Source organism: Melozone crissalis, unplaced genomic scaffold (genome assembly GCF_028551555.1).
Source record: "Melozone crissalis strain CALT ecotype California unplaced genomic scaffold, PUWL_Pcris_2 ptg000002l_1, whole genome shotgun sequence".
Classification (NCBI taxonomy): domain Eukaryota; kingdom Metazoa; phylum Chordata; class Aves; order Passeriformes; family Passerellidae; genus Melozone; species Melozone crissalis.
Genome location: NW_026535780.1, coordinates 1884908 through 1902957, shown reverse-complemented (window position 1 = coordinate 1902957; position 18050 = coordinate 1884908). Strand labels below are relative to the sequence as shown.

At 44.8% G+C, this 18050-nt stretch overlaps 1 protein-coding gene across 4 annotated transcripts in view; it reads right to left on the bottom strand.

The window, feature by feature from the left end:
* The window catches only part of TSNARE1 (t-SNARE domain containing 1), a 470571-nt gene extending 458616 nt beyond the window's left edge, over window positions 1-11955 (bottom strand). For 2 of the 4 annotated variants that reach the window (XM_054295392.1, XM_054295260.1), the window contains exon 1: window positions 11923-11955. The gene's annotated coding sequence lies outside the window, so the exon portion shown is untranslated. The remainder of the gene's footprint in view (window positions 1-11922) is intronic. The other 2 variants (XM_054295195.1, XM_054295333.1) reach the window with 1 other exon arrangement.
* Window positions 11956-18050: the final 6095 nt, after the last annotated feature.

Here is an 18050-nt window from a genome sequence, read left to right as displayed (position 1 = left end):
ATCTGCACTTAAAGCGTGCAGTTTTGGCAGAGAACATTCTCAAAATCTGATATTTAAAAGTCTCATGGTGCTGGAACACGCAATTAAAGTAAAAGGATACAAGTGAACTAAGATCTGATCAACACAAACTTGTATCAAAGTCAGAATGTGTTCCCACAGAGTCTCAGCCACCTGGTTCTTCCATGCTTCGTTCAAAGTGAGAAAAATTAGCTACCAACTACTTGTATTCCCACTCAAAATCATCTCTCTCCAACCTCTAAAAGGGATGGATTTGTAACAGTCTTCAAGAATGAAAAAAATTCAAAAAACCACCAAAATTCACATGTTGTTTTAATTTACTGCCACTTTTCAATTCTAGAGCAATATATTTGTTGTGATATGAATTTTTCCTTTACCTATCAATGCCCAGGCATTGATGGGTGAAGGAAACAAAGAATAATGAAAACACCTACAATTTCATCCTTGCTCCTCAATAACTGGAATAAACGAAAGAATTCAAATCTTCCATTGAGGAAAGCCCTGACAAGAGGAAGGACTTGAGGATATTGGTGGATGGGAAGCTCGACATGACATTATAAATGTCAGTGTAGCTGCTCCATCCCTGGAAGTGTCCAAAGCCAGGCTGGACAGGGCTTGGAGCAACCTGGTCTACTGGAAGGCATCCCTGCCCACAGCAGAGGGTCAGAACAAAATGATCTTTCAGATCCCTTCCAACTCAAACTGTTCTAATATACTACAAATTTACTGCTGTTTCCTTCCTAGTAGTGCCAACATGAACTCAACAGCCAGGAAAATAAACCAAAAAAACCCCAACAAAAATAAGGAATTCATGTGTGATCTGATTTCTTACTGCAAGGTTTCCAACAGCCAAGCCAGCCACCACCAAGTTGAAGAGAAAAAGTCCAAGAAATGTGGAATCAGCTGGCAAAAGCTCATTTTTTTCACCAGGTAATGCCTCAAAACCTCCCAAACCAACTCTGCTGCCATCAGAGCCGCCTCTTCCTTGGACAGCGCCCAGGAACTGCTTGCAAATGAAATCCAACCGAATTTATTGCTCCTGCAAGCCTGGAAATTTCAGTTACAGAGGTGACGTGACATTTTGTTTCACCAATGCTAATCTAATACCTTTTTAAAGGTGCATACGTTTCACCCTGTTGGCTTCCAACACTGAATTACCAGCTCTGCTAAGCTTCAGAATAAATGAGACGAGTGTGGCCTCCAGGCAAAATCCCTTTGCTGTAATCTTTATTCAAAACACACCGCTCTGGAGCCTTGCATGCATTGCCAAAAATCGCCTTGAGGTTTGCTCTTAAGATGGCAATTTGCATATCAACATTTTGCTGCAGAGCTTACCCAATGTCCCTGCTATTATTTTAATACTCTGCTGTGGGCGGCCCCCTGAGCAGCTCACAGAAGTGCAGGCTAAAAATATTCCTGCCTTCCCCACTGGCTCCACACATGACCACAGCGAGCGCCGGCTCGGATGCAAAGCCGGCAGTGATGGCATCCACCCGCTTCTCCAGGAGAATGCTCAGGCTCCAAAGGTGCTCAAGAAAACATGGCAAGAAGGAGAGAAGTAGCTCTGCATGGATGGAGGAAAAATGCACAGGCGCTGGAGGAGGAAGAGCGCAGAAAGAACTGGTTTTACAAGGGCAGCGGGAGAGGTTTATCCGCGTGCGAGACATTCTTGGGAAAACACATTAAGAGGTAATAAAGCAGGTGAGGGAGACACCGCCTGGGATATGAATTTAAGATAATGCTGAACAGAGGAAGGGGAAGAATTCTCAAGCACAGAAGGGGAGCGATGCCGGCGGATGCGAGCACAGCCTGATTCATGCCCCAGAAGGGAGATCCCAATCCCGCTGGCAGCACCACGTTGACGACAGCGCATGAAAAAACACGGATTGCAGGTTTTTCTCCTTGCCCTCCTCCCCCTCACCCAGCAAACCCCAGGCTCAGAGGTTGTAATTATTTCTGGCAAGGTGTAAACAGGTCTGGGAAATGAAACTGAAAACTGGAGCTATTTATGAGATGCCACGCAGGGAATCGGCATCGGAGCCCAGCTACCAAATCACCGAGTGCAAGGTCACCCTGGTCTGCTCAGGAGAACTTAGCAAAGTGCTTTGCAGCCAGCCAGGCAAAATATCCAGGCTCAGTCTGCCCAGGATGGTGAGTTAATGGAAATAGAGGTTGGAGAACCACCAGAGGACATTGCTCCAGCCAATAACAAGGGATTTATCATGATGCTGGTAAGCTTTGAGATGATGTCCATGGAGATGACATCCACTCATGATAACCAGCTGCCTCTCTGGGGTGTGGGAGAGAAGCAAGGAGGACATCAAGTCCAGAAGTGTCCCTCGACCAAGTTGTTGTAGAGGGAAGAAGCCAAGGGACTCATCTGCCTGGAACTGTTCCAGGCCAGACTGGATGGAGCTTGGTCTAGTGGAAGGTGTCCCTGCTGACAGCAGGGGGATTGGAACAAGACGATCTTGAAGGTCCCTTCCAACCTAAATCCTTCTACGAACTGCATGTAAATGACCAGTGGAGACCACTCATCTCCTTACCCTGCAGGCCACCACTTGCTTCCAAGGACCTGGCTTATTGCCCCAGCCAAGGAAGAACCACAAACTTTGAAAAGTAATTTCCCTTCTGCTGGTGGAGGAAAGAAGCAAAAGCCAAACCATCCCAGCAGGAGGATCTCACACCCTGATGGTGCTGAAGGAGCCAGCAGCATCTCAAACCCACAAAACAGCCACAAAGGAAAATTCAAAAACTTTTTTTTGGTCTCACCAGGAAGAAAAGGAAAAGAGATGCTCAAATTCAGGAAGTACAGGCAGAGAGGCAGTGAGTGCCCCTGGGGATAGGAGGATCTCCAGACTATTTTCTGTACACTCTTTATACTCTGTGCTCAAATGCCACACAAACAGGACTAGGATGCACAACTCTGTTTCTGAGATTACACTTAAATTATAATTATTTTTTAAATGGAAGGCAAGCACAGTGCAGTAGGAAAAGAACTGGCCAAAGAGAGAAGTGCAAGCCTGAAGACTACAGAACCTGTGTGATATCTTTAGATATGAAAGGAAACAAAGGTACACCTGAACAATACGCAAAAAATAGAAATTAAAAAAAGAAAATAAAAAAGCAGACCTTGGCTTCCATGCACAGGGAAAAGGATCTTGACAATTAATTTGCCAGTATTCCCATAAGAATAAAAAAAAAACCCAACCCACCAGAATTCCAGTCTCATGATTGCCTCATGTTTGGGACAAAGGAGACAAAACCAGAAAAATTGTGGATGGCCCATCCCTGGAAGTGTTCAAGGCCAGGTTGGATGGGGTTTGGAGCAATCTGGAATAGCAGAAGGTGTCCCTGCCCATGGCAGAGGGTTGGAAGCAGGTCCCTTCCAAGCCAAACAATTCTAGGATCCTATGAAACCCACCTGCCTCAGCTCTGAAGATGATCAACAGGAAAATACCTGTAATGGGAGTCTCAGTTTGCTTTTTCAAATTAAAAGGTGTCCTGTTTTACACAAATATTGCAATCCTGTTTTCACCACTTGCTAAGACGTCTCTCCAAGGGCTGGTTTGGGCACTCGGCTAGGACAGAATCCATTACATTTTTAAAAACTAACCCATAAGTATGAAAATATGATCATACACCATCCCCATGGTGCATGATCAAAACTTAGGAGAGCTTTGGAAAGCACACAGTTTTTCTCTAAAAGACAAGTGTCAAAAAGCTTTGGACAGAATTTCTCGGGCTTCCACACCCACATTTTGCCACCTACTACCATCTTTGAGCATTTGATGTTAATGGAAGCTGAAGGTCCTTGACTCTGAGAAACTGAACCTCTAGCATGCAGTAACCTCAACACAATTTAAGCATCATTATTTTAATTATTTTAGGGGTTTACTATATTTATCATTAGTAAAAGTAGATTTAGTAAAATGACTTGATTTTTCACCATCGCTGCAGCTCTGGATAGCTTTAAAACCTGCATGGGATTTTAAAGCAAGAGGATGGGGAGGATCAAGAGGTTGGACAAGTTTCCCTGATCACAGCTATGAGTATTCACCATGGCCTCATCCTGCCCACATCAATCCCACATCACTTTTGGCAGAGAAGAGACTAAAATTTTTAATTCCTTAAAACAAAGGCAAAAAAAAAAAAAAAAACCAGAACAAAAAAGCAAACAAAACCACATTCAGTATTATTATAAATATTTGAGTTTTATATATATGGTCTTATGCACTGTATTACAGAAATTAGTTGTTAATTCAATAACATATGTATTTTATAAGGTTAATTTTTCATACTTTTTCCCTGAGCATCCACAACCTGCAGCAGAATATTTGATGGGACTGACATCAGGGTCACCCCAGCAGCAACAGGCCCTCAGGTAAGGGAGCAGCTGGAGATTACCAGCACACAATAGAAGACATTTGATACACTTGGAAGTGAATCACATCTCTAGCTATGTAACACTATGTCTAAATTTGTATAAGTCAGGTATTTAGAAATTAGGAGGCTCTCATGAGAGTCTAGAAAGCGAATTGTGTCACAAAGGATCACAAATCAATTGTTTTTGGGGGGAAAAAATATAGTAAAAAGCTGTATTAAGGTTTAGCTCTTGATTCAGTTCACACAAAGGGAAATCTGAAGCCCTGCAGCTTCCAACAAGAATTTCTGTCACGTACAGGGTTATATGAAACAAGGTGCTACCCAGCACTTCTGCAGTCTCATCAACCTCCCCATCTCCAGATGCACAGCAGCATTTTTATCTCCAAAATCAGAAGAACTTGGAGCATGGTGAACATCTCCATGCTGGGATATGGGATGCTGTAAAGCATTTGCTAATAATTCAGCTCAAATCTAATTGCAATTACCTAAAGTGAGTTGCAACCACTGGTCCCTGTGATCCTGAGCATTTCCCATCCCTGGAATGTCCACAGCCAGGTTGGATGGAGCTTTGAGCAGCCTGGTCTGGTGGAAGGTGTCCCTGCCCATGGCTGGGGCTGGAATGAGATGATCCTGAAGGTCTCTTCTAACCCAAACTGTTCTGTGATTCAATGAATCTAAAATTGAAGTGACTATTCCAGAACTCATAGACCCAGTGAGACATCATCCAAATCTTCCCTGAACAGCCCAGGAGGATTTTGTTCCTCTAAGACACCCCAAAAACTGGGGCACAGTAGCTGGGCAGGCAGCACCACTGCATGAGGACTGTAGTGACAGTCATGAGATGTCACATGTCTGTAAATCACAGAATCACAGAATGGTTTGGGTTGGACGAGACCTTAAAAATTGTCTCATTCCAAACCCCTGTTATGATCAGGGACACTTTCCACTAGACCAGTCGCTCAGCTCCTTCAGCTTAAAGCCATTCCCTCTTTTCCTCTCACAAAAAATTAGGGAATTTCAAAGTTGGGGAAGAAGGACGAAGAAAACAGAACTCCTGGCTTTGTATGGGATTTTTTACAAAGCAGCCATTAATAGCAAGTTTGGGAGCTCCCTCATACCATATTTGAGTCTCTGGCATCTCACACAGCCCAGAAATGGGTTAATCCAAAAATCTGGGTTATAACACCTCCAAATCTGCCTGGTTTTTCACATGTAGAAAAACAAAGGAGGCACCTCCCTCCTCCACGCAGTAGCATCACAAGAAGATTCATTAAAAATGGGGAAAAAAAAGCAATAGGTTTCAGCAATGAGCATGATCAAAGTCTCTCGTGGAAGAAGAAAATGTTTTATTTTACAGAAATAAGAACTATGGCAACAGCTCTGGAATAAAATCCTACAGCACGGCTGTCTCCTGCACTCCTTTACTCCATGCACCAGATGATGGAGGAGTCCTACAAGGGGAAAAAAAATACATGGCCAAGTTATTCAAGACCAGAATGACAATAAATGTATGCAGAGAGGAGAAGGAGGACTAATAAAGTCCTCAATAACCTCAAAAAAATCTTATTTTTGCAATGTCTGGCTTTGCAGCAGGGGGGACAGCAGAGCAAGAACAAAACAAACATTATGCAATGAAGAGCATCAAACATTTTGCAGTTATTTTCTGCTTTTATTTAAGAAAGAGATGACAGAGAGTGTGAAAAGATCATCACCTAACCCAACATCAGTATTTAGTTCCAAAAAAAGGAATTTTACCAAAAAATAAAAATAGTAAGTATAGGTATTCCAGCCAAGTTTGACTTCATTCAAGGAGAAGCCGGGAAATATTTTCCAGATTTTTCTTGCAGCATCTCAGCAGATGAACTGACAAAACACCTAAATGGCCCTTGGGAGAGCTTTTCCCCACAGCCTCTGCATCCCAGAAAAAAAAAATAATTCAAAACCACCTGCTGATACACCATTTCTTCTTATTTTTGTACCAATCTTCAGGATATATTTAAAAAGCAACTGATTATCAGTGCAATCTTTGCTTTTCTAATGGACACAGTAAATGGACATAAAAAAATAAAAAATATAATGCATCCTGTCCCTTTTTTATTTTTGTTAAATGCTATTTTTTCCATCATCAGAAACACTGCAGAGATGTGCCCATGCACTGCAACAAAGAGATGGCACCTGCCTACTGAATTTCCTGACTAGTGACACTTCGAAGAAAAAGAGTTTTAAATAGAAACCTCCTTGCAAGTGTTAAATCAGATTAATTTAACTCTTGTTTTATTTTAATCTTAGACGCCACCATTTGCAAGGCAAGCAGAAAAAAAAATAGGGAGTAGGATTCTTATCTTGACCATATTCTTTGGGAAATACAGTGTATTATTAAAAACCACAAATAGCCTTTCTGACAGCAAAATACAGACACTTCTGGCTGTTTTGCAGTAGGAAAAAAGCACCAATATTTTATGAAGCTTTCTGTTCAGCATCAAACAAAGGGCAGAGCTTTCCTCCAGCCTTGTGGTGCCCTGTGCCAAAAACACCAACGCCAGTTTGGGGCCACACTTTGGATTTGCACGCGGCAAAAAGTGTTCTGAAAAATACAATGCACATTGAAAGGTTGGTGATGCTGCTGTGGAAGAAGTTTTGCAGCATTTCCCCCACAAACTCCATCATGGAGGTACATTCTGATACTCCAGTTGTGAGTTAGGCTCATGCATAAATAGCTGGATTAAATTTAGACTGAGGGGATCATGTTATAGGAAAACACACACATTCTAATGGTCAGGAATCATAAAATGGTTTGGGCTTGAAAGGACATTAAAGATCATCCAGTTCCAACCCCCTTTCCATGGGCAGGGACACCTTCCACTATCCCCGGTTGCTCCATGCCCCTTCCAAACTGGCCTTGGACACTTCCAGGGATGAAGCAGCCACAGCTTCTCTGGAAAACTTGTGCCAGAGCCTCCTCACCTTCACAATAATAATTTCTTTCTAATATTGAATCTAAACCTGCTCTCTGCCAGTAGGAAGGCATTTTCCCTGTTGTATCACTCCAGATCCTTGTCCAAAGTCCCTCTCCAGCTCTCCTTGAGCCCTTTTAGGCACTTTGGGGACTTTATACCCTCCCTGGAGCCTTTTCTTCTCCAGGCTCTCCCAGCTCTCCCAGCCTGGCTCCACAGCAGAGGGGCTCCATCCCTCTGATCCCCTTGGTGGCCTCATCTGGACTTGCTCCAACAGCTCCATGTCCCATCTGTGCTCTGCAGGTGGGGTCTCACCTGAGAGGAGCAGAGGGGCAGAAGAACCCCCTCAGCCCCTGCCCACCCAGCTTTGGATGCAGCCCAGAACACGCTTGGATTTCTGGGCTCCACGTGCAGTGGCTGGGTCATGTCCAGCCTCTCATCCACCTGCACCCTCAAGTCCTTCTCCACAGAACTGCCTCAATCTGTTCATCCCCCAGCCCAGACACCAGAGGTGGAAACACAAGACCAACCATGTCCTGAGTGGAAAGATTCAGTCACCCACACATCCACGAATCCATCTATCCACCAATCTGTCCATCCATCCATCCATCCATCCTTCCTCACTGGGACGAAACCTGGACACACAAGTCCTTTCCAGTGCAATCAGCCTTTGCCCCGACAATGACAATTCCAACTTTAAATAAAACAAAGTCTCCTCCTGCCCACCTAAACCCCTCAGGTGTCACCAATTTCCAATCCTCTGAAGCACCAGCAACACTTGGAAGGTCCATAAAAACCCAAGTGAGAGCCACCCAACTCACCTCACTGCACAAAGCAGGTGAACTGTAGGAAGGAGGATAATAAAGATGGGAAAAGTAAATTACAAGTTTTTAACAGTTCATTCCACTTTCATGGAGCAGAATGTGTTTATGGTACAGGCAGGGAATCGAAAGTGTTATTTTTATCTTGATATTATTTGCCCTTTCACACTTGGTATTTAAATATTCTTGAAATCCTAGAAGAACCAACAATTCAAAATACCATTTTAAATATGTATACATATATATATATATGAAGGGGAAGCACATACTCTCATTCATTTTCAGCTTCCCTCTTTTTTATTTCTTTTCAATTACATTTTAAGTGCTGTAATATTTATGTGCAAATTTATCAAGACACAGAATATTTATTTTTCCTCCACTCCTGGTAAAGATTCTCCAGACCCAGAGCAGGAAGGGAAACCTGGTCACACCAGAGGGTTGTGAGGGTGATGAGGAGTAAATTATAAGACGTTTAAAATATTTTAAATAAATAAATAAACGCTGTGAGAAAATGAATGAGGTTGCTTGCATAAGAGAGGATGGGAATAAAATATTGAAATCTCTGTTCTACCAGTCTCTTTGGCCAACTAAACTCAACTCAACCCGTCTTAACAAAATAAACTACAGAATCACAAAACACTTTGGATTGAAGGGACCTTTAGGTTCATCCAGTTCCAACCTCTGCCATGGGCAGGGACACCTTCCACTATCCCAGGTAGCTCCAAGTCCCATCCAACCCAGCCTTGAATATTTTCAGGGATTGGGCACCCGCAGCTCCTCTGGGCAGCCTGGTTCATTGCCTCACCACCCTGTAATTCTTGATTTAGACACAAGAACAGGAGGAAACAGGGATGGAATCTGAACAAGAAGCCTGGATCAAGCAGGACACGTGGCTGCACTGATCAGCCTCTCCCACATCCATCAAAGCTGCATTACTGGTCAAGCTAATTTTTAGTTGCATTAATAAACAAAAGCAAACCAGGAAGGTGGGAGGCCTTGGAGCACAGGAAGGGTGATTTGTTGCATGGATGACCACTGGAAAACGGGAATCAGCACATTTAACACCCTAGAAGAAGTCCAGAAACCAGACTGAGGATGAGAGAGAAAAGGATGTTGCAGCTGGCAAAGCAGGAGGGCAACAAGGGGTAGGACAGCAATGCCCTGACACATCAGGGATTTAAAAACCTGATTTGCATCAACACAAAGAAGAGGGATTTTCCAGGAGGGTACAGGGTGATAGGAGAAAAGGGAATATCACTGAACTAAATGAGGGTAGATTTAAATTGGATTTAACGAAGAAATTCCTTACTGACAGTGGGGGGAGACCCTGGCAGAGGCTGCCCAGAGAAGCTGTGGCTGCCCCATCCCTGGAAGAGTCCAAGGCCAGGTTGGATGGGGTTTGGAGCAACCCAGGACAGAGAAAGGTGTCCTTGCCCATTGCAGGGGGGTGGAACTGGATGGTGTTTGAGAGTTCTTCCAACCCAACCCATTCCATGATTCCATGATTAACACTCCAGACAACAGCCAGAGCTCAGCCTGGAGATGAGATGGAAAAGGGCATCACAGCTGGAGCAGACAGCAGAGCAGGAGAGCATCAAGGGGTCAGACAGCAGCTGGGCTGAGTCAGTGGTGACTTAAAGAACAGAAACACCTGGACCCGGGACACCTGGACCACAGCAGAGCCCAGCAGGGCAGGATTGAGCACTGTATTTTCACAGCCCAACTGCAAAGGGGGAAAAAACAGCCTGGAAAAAGGGATAAATGCTTCATAAAGTATAAACCTTATTGCTAACCAAAAAAAAAAAAAAAAAGGGTGGGGGAAAACCCCTCATATTTTAATCAATCCTTCCCACTCCACAGCTAGTAAAAATTAAGGATTCAGTCAGCTGAATCCTAAATCCTCTGTGCAGAATAAAGCACAAAGCAAAACTTGGAGCCGCCACCCCACGCAAGGGTTTGCAAACAAACATCTCCTTGTTCCTGCAGCACTCCCAGACACAAGGATGCACCTCAAGCTGCAAAATGTCACCGACAACTTCAAATGCTAACAAGAAGAGGGTTCTGCAGGGCGTATTCAGCGTGCTGGTGGCAGAATGAAACGTGCTTTTAGCTCTGCAAACCCTCTGCTTTTTGATATACACACAAAGACACCGAGCACTTCCATGGGAACACGAAGTTTCCCCAGCAAAGTCCACTCCAGCGCCAGATGCCGGAGGTTAATTGTACCCCACAGCTTGGGGGAGCTTTTATTAAAAGCTTCAAACCACAAACACTTTTCCAACTACAAAAGCAACCCAAAAAAAAAAAAGTTTCTGCAGTCAGCCGAGGGCCACCGCAGAAAGCGGCGCTTTGTACATTTGAAAGTGGTTTTATTTCCTCTCCTTGTACTTCCAAAGCCATCCCACTGCCTCAAGCTCCTGAATTTGCCTGGAAGAGGAAAAAGTGATAAATAAACAACATCATGCCCTGTGTGAGGTTAAAATTGAGAAAAAATGGGGCACGAGACAAGCCAGGAGCAGTTCCCAGAGTTATCATTGTGCTGGAAGTTGATAAATCAGGGTTTCTTCCTCAGCAGCTATGGGACAGTGACAAACTGGGCGCAGGCACATCCCATCCTCACCCAGTCACTGGTGACATGGGACACAGGTGTGGTCCACAGCACCCTCACACGTGTCCCTCCCTGCTCACAGCCCTGTCCCCAAATCACTCATTACACACAAAAAACACTGTTGCAACAGCAGCCACTGCTCCCAGTTTCCATCCACAGACCCTGTGCCAGCCCTATCCCTGTATCACACAGCCCTCCAGCTTGTCCCAGCCCAGCTCTGTCCCCATGTCACACACCCACTCAGCTTGTGCCAGCCCAGATCTGTCCCCACGTCACGCAACCCCCCAGCTTGTGCCAACCCAGCTCTGTCCCCATGTCACACACCCACTCAGCTTGTGCCAGCTCAGATCTGTCCCCACGTCACGCAACCCCCCAGCTTGTGCCAACCCAGCTCTGTCCCCATGTCACACATTGCCCCCTGTGCTAGGGCACTCCTGTCCCCATGTCACACCCCCCTTGTGCTACCCCGTCCCCATGTCATATGCACACCCCAAACTATGCCAGGTCAGCCCTGTTCCCATGTCACATACATACACCCTGTGCCATGCCTCATGTCACACACGTGCCCCCTGTGCTAGCCCTGTCCCTATGTCACATGCACACCCCAAACTCCTGTGCCAACCCTGTCCCCAAGTAACATGCGCATCGCAAACTATGCCAGGGCAGCCCTGTCCCCATGTCACACACATACCTCCTGTGCCAGCCCTATCCCCATATCACATACATCCCCCCCATGCCATGCCCTGTCCCCATGTCACATCCCCCCTGCGCCATGCCGTGTCCCCAAGTCACACACACCTGTGCCCGCGTCGCCCACCCCCAGGCCAGCCTGTCCCCATGTCACACGCCCTCAAAGTGCCAGCCCAGCCCCATCCCCATGTACACGCCCTCCCCACCGAACCTGTGCCAGGCCAGCGCTGTCCTCATGTCGCACGCCCACACACAGCGCCAGGCCATGCCTGTGCCCATGTCACACATACACACACACATACGCCTGTCCCCGTGTCACACAGACCCCCAGTGCCAGCCCAGCCCGGTTCCCGTGTCTCACAGCCCCAGTGTCACCGCTGTCCCACGTTCCCAGCCCGTGTCACCCCCCCCTGTCGCCTCAGCGGCACCGCCGCGCGCACCTCACCTGCCGCCGAGCGCCCGTCACCGCCGGCACCCAAACATCACGTGACCACCTCGGCCCCGCCCACCGCGACCACGTGTCCCCTCCTCCCCCCTCATCGTTGTAGTCCACATCCCGCTGATACCGCCGACAGAACATCCCTTTTGGACTACAACTCCCAGAGTGCATCGCGACGCGGAGTGCCGTCCCATTCACCCGGCAACCAATCGGCGGAGGGGACGGCCCAAAGGGAGCCCCGCCCACCTCTGAGCACCTCCCTCTTCAGGGCGCGGCCCGGGGCCGCCCCTCAGGACTCGCTGCTCGCCTGCCACCACTCCGGGGGACGTTCCTTGGTCCACATCCTCCTCATCTTCCTTATCTCCCTCATCCCCCTCATTCCCACCTTCATCCTCCTCAGGGACGGCTGAGGGAGCTGGGGGTGTTTAATCTGTAGAATGGGGTCTCAGGGGTCTCCTCATCACTCTGCAGCTCCCTGACAGGAAGGTGTAGCCATGAGGGGAGTCGGTCTCTTCTCCCAAATAACAAGAGATAGCCTGAAAAGGGGTGACCTCAAGTTGCACCAGGGGAGATTCCAGTTGGATATCAAGAAAAATTATTCACTGGAAGGCTGGCCAAGCATTCTAAAGGTCAAGTAGTGGGTTCACCTTTCCTGGAAATGCTCAAATGAAGTGTAGATGTGGCGCTTGGGGAAAGGGTTGAGTGGTGAGTTTGGCAGTACCGGGTGAATGGTTGGACCCAGTGATCTTCCAGGTCTTTTCCAACCTTAATGATTCCGTGATTCCCTGACAGGTCCATGCCCTCCTTCATAGCCTCAGTGCCCAGGGCACTGCTCACAGAAATAAATGAATAAACCCCACCAACCTCCTGCTGCTAAAGTCACTAATTCTCTACAAAACACCACAAATTGCAGCCTGAGACTGGAGGTTCACCCAGCCCAAGTGCTTTGATAGAACAGTCTGGAGTACAACTGTACTTGCGAGGAGTTCGCTTTTTATTTGCCCAGCGACAGCAGCTTTACGTGGTGGCTGGCTTGCAAAAGGAGTTATAAAGAGGATTTTCTTGATAGAGCCTTTAACCAACAATTCATTTTAACAAGGGACTGACAAGCCAGCTGCCTGTTCAGAAATGGAGTTCTGCACCAGTAGCCCTGCTTAAAAAAAGCTTTAAAAGGGCTGAGGGGCCACCTGAGCCTCCATAAACTTCAGGGTTTTACAGCACCGAGCTGCTATCGGAGCAGTTGCCTCCATCTTTTGCTGCATTAATAATCATTTATTTCTGTGGACTCTGAGGAAAATCCCTTAGGAGAAGGGACATAAAAATATACTGATAACGAAATACAGCTATCTGCTTGTCGTCTGCAAAATCCTCTGACTACAGCTACATGTGCAAAGACCTGTGTCTTGCTGGGTGTTTTTTTTTTTTTGAGGGTGGAGGAAGAATGAGTTAATCCTGCAAGAAGCATAGATTACATTTCAAAAACCACTGTGAAAATTTTGCAGTAATTTTCAGTACAAATCATATTTACCTCCAGCGTGAGCCTCATGAAAGTAAATAAGAAAAGAAATATATAAACACGTGCCAATATAAAACAGCCCAAGTATTCCAAGGGACAGCAATCATAAAAATTACAGTGGGATAAATCTCATATGACTGCTTTGGTTTGCAGGCTGCATCTTGCTGGTTTTGCATTTTGGAGCTGGAGAAATACTGCTTAATCAATACGTGCGTTATTCATACAATAATAATGCTGCACATTCTCTTGGGACATTTTTCTTCTGAGGAATTTGAGCTGTTGCAAACCTTCTCATTGTGTGCAGCAGGGCTGGTCCTTGTTATTAACAGCTGCTTATTGATCTGTAACAGCTTTTAGAAAGACTGAGGGTGGGTTTTTGGCATGGTGTGGAAGTCAGGTCTTTTACATAAGCAAGGCATTGTGCGTCATTAAGATGTTGCTTTCTCTAAATTCAGGGAAGAAAAAACCCCATGTAATTAACAGCTTTGTTCCATCCCACAGTGATAACATCTATAAATCTGAAAAATATTCAGTCAGCTGTATGGGAACCAAAAGCTCCAGGGGCCAAAATTTTATTAAAACGGCTTAATCTTCGTATTCCTCATCTTTGAGTGGGAGGAAGTTCCCAGTTTCCCAGATGCTGTGTGGTGTTTCCCAAGGTGGAAGCAGCGATTTCATTCCACACGAACAAAACTCCTGGAGGTCAGGCCCTGAACCTGAAAGGGTTTGGGAAATGTGACTTGGGGATGAAGCTGTCAGTGTGTTTCTGCTTTGGAAAATTGCCCCTATTCCTCCATGAAGATGAAATGGAGGATCTCTAACAACATTTAAATAAACTCAGCTGTGATGCTTTCACCTCATCCCTGTTGGGATGATTACCCACTAAGGCTGGCTGTGTCTTCAGGGAATTTCTTCCACTCCTTGGAAGGAGTTTCCTTTTGGCTCACAGGTTTCTTTTGTGAATCATCTTAAATCATAACCTCTTAATAGCTGGGCTATTGAAGTATTTATGGAAAGGTAGTCCAATTGTCCTCTTGCTTACTTTTTCCCTGAGCTGTGTGGATTTGGCCTCCCTGTAACAATTTGTGTTACACCTTATTACATCCTTACAAATTACTCACTGGGATTTCATTCCTATACCACAGGACTTTTCTACAAAGCAGGAAAACCCAGACAAATAACGTGCATTAAATAAAGTGTGGGGTTTAGGTTATAATTTGGATTATGTTGTTAACACCAGGTATATTGTCTAAGGTGCTATTTACTTCTCTCCTGTATTGGATTGACTGGAAGTGTTAATAAATTCAGGAAGAGTGAGGTAAATAAAAAATATGTCACAAGAAAGTGTCAGAGAGTGCCTAATTTATCCCATTAGGGCACAGATGTAAACATGGCAACTAAACCATTGGGGAAGAAAAAAGAACAATTTATCATTGCAAACAGGTGAAGGAGACAGCCTGGATATTTGTCCAGAGCATGTACAAACACATTTCTCCAGATTTTAAAATGTTCCAGGAATTATTTATTTAAGGTACTTTTACATTTGTGCTTAAGGAGTCTCCACTTTAAGAAAACCAAACAAACAAAAAACCAAACAAAAAAAGCAAGCAAAACCAACAAAACCCCCCATCCCAAGCAAACAAACAAAACCCTCCAAAAAAACAGCAAATGCCAACCAAACAAAACAAATGAACAAAAACCCAAACCAAACCTGACAAAACTTCTTTTCAGAAGTTTCTTTCTTTGTTTGGTCCAGTTTTTTTTCAGATTTAAATGAGAAATTATTCTCCTCTTTCCTTTCCAGATTCCTACTTTCTTTTACTATTTCTTTTCCTACCCTTTTCAGTTATTAGGCTGGGCTTGTGGCTTTCCTGAAGACTGCTGGAAAAAAACCCGATTTTTTTAGCAGTACTCAACTTTTCAATGCTGAATTAATTGGCCAACCACACAGTAGGAAAGGCACTTTTTTATTTGATAAAAATGCTGTTTTCCACTCAAATGCTTTACACACCGAGCCAGTCAACTGCAAGGAGCACAACAACAAACACAAGTCGGCCTGAATGCTTCACAAAACCAAGACTGACTCTTATTTCCTATTTCCAGACATTCATCCAGTGACCTGAGATTCCCTGAAAACAGCACAGCTCAGAGAGCTTATCACAGCACATCCGCATGTTGCTACCTGTGAGCAATTTAATAAAAAAGATATTATAGCAACAATAAAAGGAGTCTGGAAAAAGCCAGCTAATCCCTGAACAACCTTATTTCAGTCTATTTAAAGTCCAAGAGAGACTTGAATTCCAGGACCGAGCAAAATCTGGCATAAAACAGATGTTTTCATCAAGTACTGCAGTGGCAACAATATATGTCCCAGGCTAGTGACCACCTGGCAGGTCTGGTAAGTCACAAGGAAGACTCACGAGCCATAAAGAAATGATTTTCAATACTTTGTGTATTCCTGCATCAGTTACATCTGGTTATAGCTGTGGATTAATAGCAATAGCTTTGGATTTTAGTGGCATTTCACTCGGATTTATCTGAGCGTTGCTACATCTGACCCTTCCTTTTCTGGAGACATCTGACTGCATCTGAATTAGGAAAATAAAAGCCACAAGCCAATGTAAAAAACTTTGAGGCAGTGATAAGTCAATCACCTCCTCAATAAAGCACGTCCAATACTCTCAGTAATCCCGGTGATCAGTTTTGCTTATGGAAGCTGGAGATATTAAATCGAGCTCGGAGCAGGGATGACAAGTGGCAACTGAAAGTGATGTTGACAGAGCTAAAGGAGCCCATGCTGAGAGCAACAGATGTAACACAACAGTGAGGGAACGGGGCTGGTGGCAAGGAAAACTCAGAGGTCGGAACAAATCCCTCACTCCACTTAACTCCATGACAAAACACCGGCGATCTTTCGCTCGGTTCAGCAGTGCTGCACCTGGATAATCAGAGGGAAAAAATGGAGGGAACAGAGGAGCTGTGGCCCAGGAGCTGCAGGTACAAAGGATGCAAAGAAAGCACAGCAAAGAGTGAATGCGTCGGGATCTCCAGCTGGTCAGAGTGACCCCGAGAAAAGTTGGAAAGTCTCTTTTCCCAGCCCAGCGCTTGGAGAAGGAGTCAGGGCTCTTAATTTCTCAGTCTCAAGGTTGTTTATTGTATCTTATCTATAAAATTCTTTCTCCTGTCTTGCCAAGGTCCACTCAGCAGGACAGTCCAGACACTCTGCCTGCCCCTGGGGCGTTGTTATGTCTTTATACTAAAAACTACGTGTACAATATTTACAATTACTTTCCAATACCTATCACCTATGTTAGACAGTGAGCTTCTACTCTGAACCAATCTAAAAGTGCCAACATCACAGCAGAAGATGGAGGCCAAGAAGAAGAAGGAGAAAGGCAGGACACATGCAGATCCCTCTGTCTTGCCCCCCTGAGTCCCCATTCTAAAAACCCCAAAATCTACTTTTTCACCTTGTGATAAATTCACTATCATTCTGCTTAATTTGTCATGGCTTGCAGATCTTCATCTAAGGTTGGTAACTTGCTCCACGGGTCATAATCAAAACCACAGGCATTTTGGGCTCTGTGCCAGGGTCTCTGACACCCCTGTCAGGGGTCTTGGCTGCTAAGAACAGTCGGAGGGATGTCCTGGATTCTGACATGAATGGAAGGAGATTTCAGGTCTGAAAATCTCAGTGCTTCCTCCTTCCCTATGATAATTCTTCACCAAGGCTGGCTTGGATGTGGCTTTGAGCAACCTGGTCTAGTGGAAGGCGTCCCTGCCCATGGCAGAGGGGATGGAATGGGATAATATTAAAGTCCCTTTCAACCCAAACCATTCTGAGGTGTCACCCTGATTTTTTAAGATTTTCTAAGCCTTCTGATGTTTACATTCTTGTAACATTCTCACACACTTTCTGTAAATAACTTGTTGTTTTGCATTCTTTTATAGAAGAAGAGAAATTTGATGGACTGTTGGTTCCTCCAGTGTCATTGGAGAAGTGGCACTTTCACCCTCCAATCCACTGTCACTTTTAGAAATCTATAAATTCTTTTAGAGTCATAAAATAAACTTCCCTTTTTTGCCTTGAGAACAACAGTGTGTGTGCGCCTCGTGTTATTTCATCTCCTATAGTGACATTGGGGCATCTAAAGTATCCAGAGCATAACTGAAAACCTCCTTTTTGTGCTGCACTTGTGAAATAATGAAAAAGGATCCCCTGAAATATGAGTGGATCTATAGGAAAATAAGAAAATATAGGGAAAAAATAGAAAATAAGAAAAACATCTGGACTTAAAACGTCTAATTCTGGTTTAATTATTCATCTGTTTTTACGGCTGAATTTCCTCTACCATAATCAAGTCTCTATTTGGTTACTGTTATTAAAGCTGCAGTTACTACCACTCATTAGTCAGGAATTGTTCTTCCTGCCTCTGCTGTCATCCAGTAAATAGTTTTTTCCCCCTGAATAACACATTTTCAAAGGTAAAAGGTTTTCTACACATTTGTACTACATAAGGGGGCACTTAAGGACATGGTTTAGTGATGGACTTGGTAATGCTGGCTCCACGCTTGGACTCCATGATCTTGGAGATCTTTTCCAACCTTGATGATTCTG